Source organism: Glycine soja, chromosome 9 (genome assembly GCF_004193775.1).
Source record: "Glycine soja cultivar W05 chromosome 9, ASM419377v2, whole genome shotgun sequence".
NCBI classification, from domain to species: Eukaryota; Viridiplantae; Streptophyta; class Magnoliopsida; order Fabales; family Fabaceae; genus Glycine; species Glycine soja.
Window position 1 is genome coordinate 12382468 of NC_041010.1, and position 7067 is coordinate 12389534.

General features: G+C 32.2%; 1 long non-coding RNA gene and 1 pseudogene across 1 annotated transcript; one reads left to right on the forward strand and one right to left on the reverse strand.

Annotated features, from left to right (window-relative positions):
• Positions 1–513: 513 nt before the first annotated feature.
• Positions 514–2586, reverse strand: LOC114425482. The gene is made up of 3 exons (XR_003669229.1): positions 2339–2586; positions 1926–2053; positions 514–1833 (listed from the first exon to the last, which is right to left on the reverse strand). It is a non-coding gene; the product is annotated as an uncharacterized LOC114425482 (long non-coding RNA).
• A 1991-nt stretch (positions 2587–4577) lies between these two features.
• Positions 4578–6495, forward strand: LOC114368187 (annotated as a pseudogene).
• The last annotated feature ends 572 nt before the right edge of the window (positions 6496–7067 follow it).

Below are 7067 nucleotides of genomic sequence, written 5' to 3' on the forward strand. Positions count from 1 at the left end.
GTAAGGGAAGCAAGAATGAATTTGTGCATTTAATATACGAAACTGCTAAGGACAATAACAATATTACCACACGACAATATTATTCTTTTTTACATTAAAGCATTTAGCATACATGAAAAAAATAAAATAAAATAAAGTCATATTCCTCCCGCTTCATTTCCAATATCCAATCTTCAAATTCAAACTTTCCTTAGAAGTTTAGTTATCATAAGATCAGTTATGATTTTAACCAAATCATTGTATACTTCAAATAACTACATAATCACCCAAAAGAAATTGTGAATAAGTAAATAAGTGATGGATAAATAAATATTTAAAGCATTATAAGTTTCCAAATCAAGAAAGTAAATCATGTCTTCCACATAATGATCATCTGAAATTGTTGATAATTAAGTAAAGCAATCAGGATCAAGAGACATGATCTATGGAAATCAATCAAAATTAATGTGATCTGATTTGTGCAATTAATAATAGGATTTGATGTAATTAGAATTTATTGTATTTCCTTCTTTTAGTTTTTTGGCTATGGCATTTACAGGAATAATTATTTCCCTAATTTTTAGGCCTATATTAGTTTATAGAATTAATCTCCTATATTATAACTCCTGATTGTATCAGCTTCATATTAGTGAAATATATCCACTTTTCCAAAGAAACCTTAGAATTATCCAATGAAAAACTACTATTCTAGGAAAAGGGGGGAGGGGGGTGATATGTCCCTATTATATCTAATAAAAATTCATTTTGTGGTGATAAGACTATACACTTAACTTTTCCTAATCCATACTCCATATGTCATGGACATAAAAACATCATATCCAAAAGAATCTTCACCAAGACACTTTTTCAAACATCTGAACAAGAGCATTTTTTCAAATATCAAGGACAATGAACAAGAATATGACAATCAAATGCAATAATTTACTAGTTGCCAAACTAGGATTTGATCACTTGATGGCATCATATGGATATCAATTAAACTCAATTCATAAACCCTTGAAGCAATTTGCTAATTGTGTTTATGTCTAATCCATAATCTTGCATATCCTAAATATTTGTCCAATTCACCACTCAGAGACAGGAACTTGCACAAACACAGAGCAACAGAAGGGCAAGCGAAACATTTGCTATCAGAAATTGTGCCAAACTGGATAATTACGCGACAGGAGCTTATAAATCACTATATATTTAGGAATTCAAAATAAGTAGAAAATGCCAGGAACATGATAAATGTTAAAAGGTTCAATGCAAAGCCTAAAAAATAAGACTAATGTTATTCTTGATAATCAAACTGATATTTGGCAAGAACAAATACATGTTCCCCTTAAGCTTGAACCATACCTCAACACAATGAACATGTGCAATGCCTAGCTTGTCTTTACGCGGACAACCCAGCTGAATCAAATTTGCGCTTGCAGCACTATCAGAAGTGCCAACAGTTGTTGCATTCGATGATTGCTCAGAAGTCAAATGGCAAATCCTACAAATCCTTTCATCTTCAGAACTCTTGTAAATTTTTTTGCGGCTGCTGCACTTTATATCAATCACACATGAATTTTTATCAGTTTCAGACACCCCTTTTGGTGCTTTCATGGATACCAAGCTCAACCCTGATTCATCAACTTTTGCTTCCAATTTCGTATTATCTTCATTGACACATACTTGGTCTGAATATACTCAATTACAACCACAGTTTCTATCACTTCCTGATTAACCAAATTGTTTGAATTATAACTAGTCCCCTGATCAACCCCAGACAATTTATCACTAATATTTTCTTGATCATTCTTGGCTTGAACCTTTGCAAGATTTTCAAAATGTTCAATATTTTTCCTGCCAGGAAACAAAGTCAGCATTAAATAAGTTTTTCCCTAAATTAGGCATCATAAATGAACATCTATGACATGGGTTTTTCTGAAGCTTACAGGTATTTGTTCTTTTTAAAACTTAAAAACCTATCTTTCAAGTCATTAAATATATCATAGCCCGTCCTTTCTTTTTCTTCCTTTTCTTAGGATGAGGAGAACAATCATGAGTTAAAGATTCCATTTACCTATAAAAATACAAAGAGAGAGAAAAAAAAAGGTTAGCATCCATATAAAAGAAAGATGTACAAATAAAAGAAGTTATATATATATATATATATATATATATATATATATATATATATATATATATATATATAACATAAAAAAACACAATAAATGTCTACAAGTAGTTTTTGAACAAAAAACTAAGGTAAATGCATGGCTACAAGTGTAAGATATAAACACAATCATGAAAATCTTCAAATTAACAGCACTAGAAACAACAAAGGATTACAAAGTATTTAGCCTACCTCAACTCAACTCCGAGCAAACCATGATTTTGTGTAAAATCTAAGTCCAAAAACAGTTGAAACACAATAAGTAATAAGTATATCCATCTCTACCAAAAATATAATAACGGTTGCACATGAGCTTTTACATTTAAGTGTGTCAATAGATATTAGTCTAGTACAAAGAAATGAAAGCAAAAATTGCGAGGGCATTGGATATCATATTGCATTAAGAAAGATCTTAAACTCAAGAAGGTAGTTGTGAAGATAAACTTAAATGGGTCTCATCTTGTGTTTAATTTGAGGTTTACGATAAGTTAAAAAAAATCATATTTCCTATCCAATTTGGAAATCAACACGCTTCAGCAACCTCTATAAATTCTGCATAATTATGCGGAATTTGCACTTTAACTTCACCATTTTACTAGTTTAAACTCATAGCATGGAATTGAGCACTAGGTTGGTCCACATCTACCAAAAATTGAGATCACCAAGGGCATGGGCCATAAAGCATCAATAGGAATCCTACAGGTTCTTATTAGTTATGCTAATGCTAGTCTTTTTTCAAGCTTAGTTATGATACTTAGTTTTTAGAGCTTATTGGTTTCTTAATTTTTGGGTTCACTGTTTATCTTCAAAATTTAGTGTAGGATCAGTGGATTTGTGAGTATAAACCATGGTAGTTAATAATTATCCTTATAACTACATGTTTTGTATATATCTGTAATTTTTATATGCTTGATTTGATTCTTTTTTTCGATTTAGTTCAGCGTGTGTAAGATTTGAAATCCATTCCTTAGTCATTTTTGAAAAAGGACAATTACAGGTCATTCCTAAAGCTAGAAGCAGTATTCAGTAAAAGATCTAGGAGAATTATTCAGTGACTCTTATTCAACTTAGTTCCTTGACAAAATGTGTTACTTACATGCTTAATTAAAAAAATCAAAAAGAAGAAAAGGAAAAAAAACTGTAAGATTGATCCAGTTAACTAATTAGTAATTATAAGTTCATAAGAATTAATTTTACACATGCAAATAGATAAATTGTGTGTAGTTGTAACTTAACCCCGTATTCTGCAGTGTTGTCTCTCAGAGTTGCTTCAATTGCTCGTGCTCTTTGGGATAACCACTCATTTCAAATATGTACTAGTTAAAAACATGCAGAAAAATAAGTTAATGTGTATTTTGTATGTTGTAGGGAAGCACAAAGTATCTTGATTGAATTAGGAAGATCACACGAGTCGTATACATCAGAATAAATGGTTTGTGAGAGGTTAGATTTTCTGAACGGAGATGAAGATATGCAAATTCTTTTCAAATTAATTTTGGGAAAATGATGAAGCTAGACTGATAATTGATTAATTTTGGGCAAATAATATTATATTACATGTATGAGAATGATTTTAAGTGTATATGCATACATGAAGCAATAGGCTTAATTTAATTACCTTAAGGAGTGTTGGACTTTTGAGGATGCCCTTTTGTGCTGATAAGCCCTTCATGGTTGACATACAGAGCAAATTGTAGGGTGTCTTTAGCTAAGGTTTCTGCTGCTTCGAAGTGGCAATTGATCAGCTCCATTGGACAGTGACATGGGGATGGTGGTGATAATTAATTCAGTTTAAGGGTAGGTACAACTTCTTTGCTCTGTAAGCAAAGGATGCCTTGTGGAGTTGGTTCATCTAATCTACGTATATATATGGCTGAAAGAGGGAGCAAGAGTTTACAATTGATATGATTACTTTGTAACTAAATTAATACTTTAGAAAAAGAGGAAATATACCAAGTAGCTTCTGCTGGGGCCTTTCTTAGCGTGAAATGAAACATAAAAGGGGAAAGGTGGGGGCTAAAATAATCCATTGCTTCTAGAAATGAAAAAAACTTCCCCTCACATTTGATTTTTCAATCCTGTCATCTCTAACCTTTGATTTTTCAATCAATGATTACAATTTCATACTCTCGCCTCTAAAGTGCATCCCTCACATTGAAGCATCCTCCAAATCCCAAAATATTATTATTACCACTTAAAGCTACTACAAATCAGAAAACACTCCAGATTGAAATTTGTTCTTGACCATATTTCGCACCACCAAAACCCATCAACACAACAATAGCAAATTTTGAAACCAAAATAAAATAAAAATGAGAAAAAAAGGTAAACAAAAATTAGACATGTAAGAGAGATGAACAAAAGTGAAGTAGCAATCTGAAATCCTACTATAAAGGAACACAAAAAGAGCAAGATCCAATTCTCAAAGACCATGACCTTCGCATGTGTGAAACCCTCTTTGACCAACTCAACTCCACCTTCCGCCGATTTTTCTTCGCTCTGCCTCAGCACCACCTTGATCGTCACACTCAGTCTCTTCATCGGTGAGGACTTGTTCGTGGCTGGTGGCTTTGACGATTAACACTCCGAGGTCGAGGGCCAAATTGTCGATGAATATACTACCTTGGATTGGGGCTTAGGGTTTCCTCCCAGTGAGAGAGATGAGGCACGAGTGAGAGAGTCACATGCCTTGTAAATAAGTTAGATGTGTTTTCAAAGACGGTACTTGAGGAAATGATGTAGTAATGCATTTTGAAATACGGTTTTTTCAAAACTGTCTGAAAAATTACACTTAATTACAAAAATGTCATCGCTCCTTTTTTTTAAGACGGTTTTTATATGACCGTCGTAGATATGCTGTCATTGTAATGTTTTGTTTTAATAGTGACAGTCCCTCTCCAATATTTGCAAGGATCTTAGGGAGCTTGCATATGATATTAACTTAATGGAAGCATGCAATGAAATTTTGATCTAGTTATTCTTACGACTGTTTGAAGTCATAGTTTTAACTTAAACTCATACTTCCTTGTTCAATTCATTTTTAATATATGTGGTTATAACATTCATGGTTTGCAATTAGTCAAATTATTTTGGATTTTTTCTTTCTGAAATCTGATATATTGATAATTACTCATTGTTGACTTTTCAGATGCACATTTGTTACTTGTTGATCTGCCAGAAATATTATCATTGACAGGCAGGTAGAGATGAATTTATGTTTGTGTTCAATAATTCTTTGAATGTATGTGATCCTACAATCTTATCATTATTTTAAATTTCTTCTAATCATTTTCTTAGGACTGTAATAATATGCATTTTTCATCACCAGATGTTTTAGTCTTTTCTCCTCCTGGTCTATAATAATGCAATTTTGATTCGTATGGTTGAATTAAAGTGGGGTTGCAGATCTTGATTTTTATTGTTGTTGGAAAATTGAAACTATGTAGTTATTGGTTATCTTATATTATTTCATTCAGTCAGGGAATTGAAAAGATAGCATGGGATAATTCCGGGGAGCGATTGGTTGTGTCTTTCAAAGGTGGAGATGATATGTATAAGGGTCTGATCACCCGATGTTTTTGTCTTTTCTCCTCCTGGTCTATAATAATACAATTCTAATTCGCATGCTTGAATTAAAGTGGGGTTGCAGATCTTGATTTTTCCTGTTGTTGGAAAATTGAAACTATGTGGTTATTAGTTATCTTATATTATTTCATTCAGTCAGGGAATTGAAAAGATAACATGGGATAATTCCGGGGAGCGATTGGTTGTGTCTTTTAAAGGTGGAGATGATATGTATAAGGGTCTGATCGTCATATATGATACAAGAAGGACTCCTCTTATATCTAGATCATTAATGTGAGTTCATGTTTGAAAATGGTCTAGTTACTAGTCTTTGTTATTTTATGTCCAATTTTTCTTTGATTGTTTTAATGTTGGGTTTTTTTTAATTAAGCATTCTATTATTTTGCCAAATACTATTTTTAAAGATATTAATCATTTGACATAATCCCCCCCCCCCCCAATTATATGTTTTAGTGGATTTATAAAAGGGCATGGTGACAATCCAAAGCCAATCTCATTTTCATTTCACAAGAAGTTTAAGCAGGGACCATTGCTTTTCGTGGTGAGTTTCCCTTGAGTTTTCTTATTTCTATATCATTTCTTATTGCACACATTTTAAGTTTTGTATTTTTTTTCTTTTGCAGTGCTAGAGCAATGGGTTGTGTTGCACGTACCCCTTCTTGTTTCGCTCTCATATGCTTTTCCATAACAAGGATTTTTGTGAAATTTTGTTGGTTGTATACGATTTTGAGCAAGTGGACTTTGACGCTAATGTCTTTTATTGAATTTTTTGGATACTTTATGGTCTTCTTTACCATCAACTTTAACGCTAATGTCTTTTATTGAATTTTTTGGATACTTTATGGTCTTTTTTACCATCAAAATAAGATGGTAATAGGATTCTGACTCAATGGGTATCATAATTAATGGATGGGGTGTTTATTCATCACATGCCTTTGGGTTTTTGGTATAGTTTATTTACTCACATAATTTGTAGAATATCGTTGGAGGTTGTAGGTACAAGTTAATGATTTTTATCTACAGTTGGAGATTGTAGGTACAAGTTAATGTTTTTACCTACAGTTAGAAGTTATAGATATAAGTTAATGACTTTTACCTACGCACATTGTGAATGGTAGGAATTATATATAATGACAATCAAATGTAATTGTAGGTGAAAGTAAATTCGTAGGCAAAACTTCAACTGACAAACTATAATCCGTCACTATACGCCTCCTAAAAGTTGACGGTCAAAAATGTCCATAGGACAAAGTTTTTATTACATTTACCTATGCATTTTTAACATCTAGTGATAGTTTTTGTCCATAGGCATAGATCATTTTTTTGTAGTGTTTTG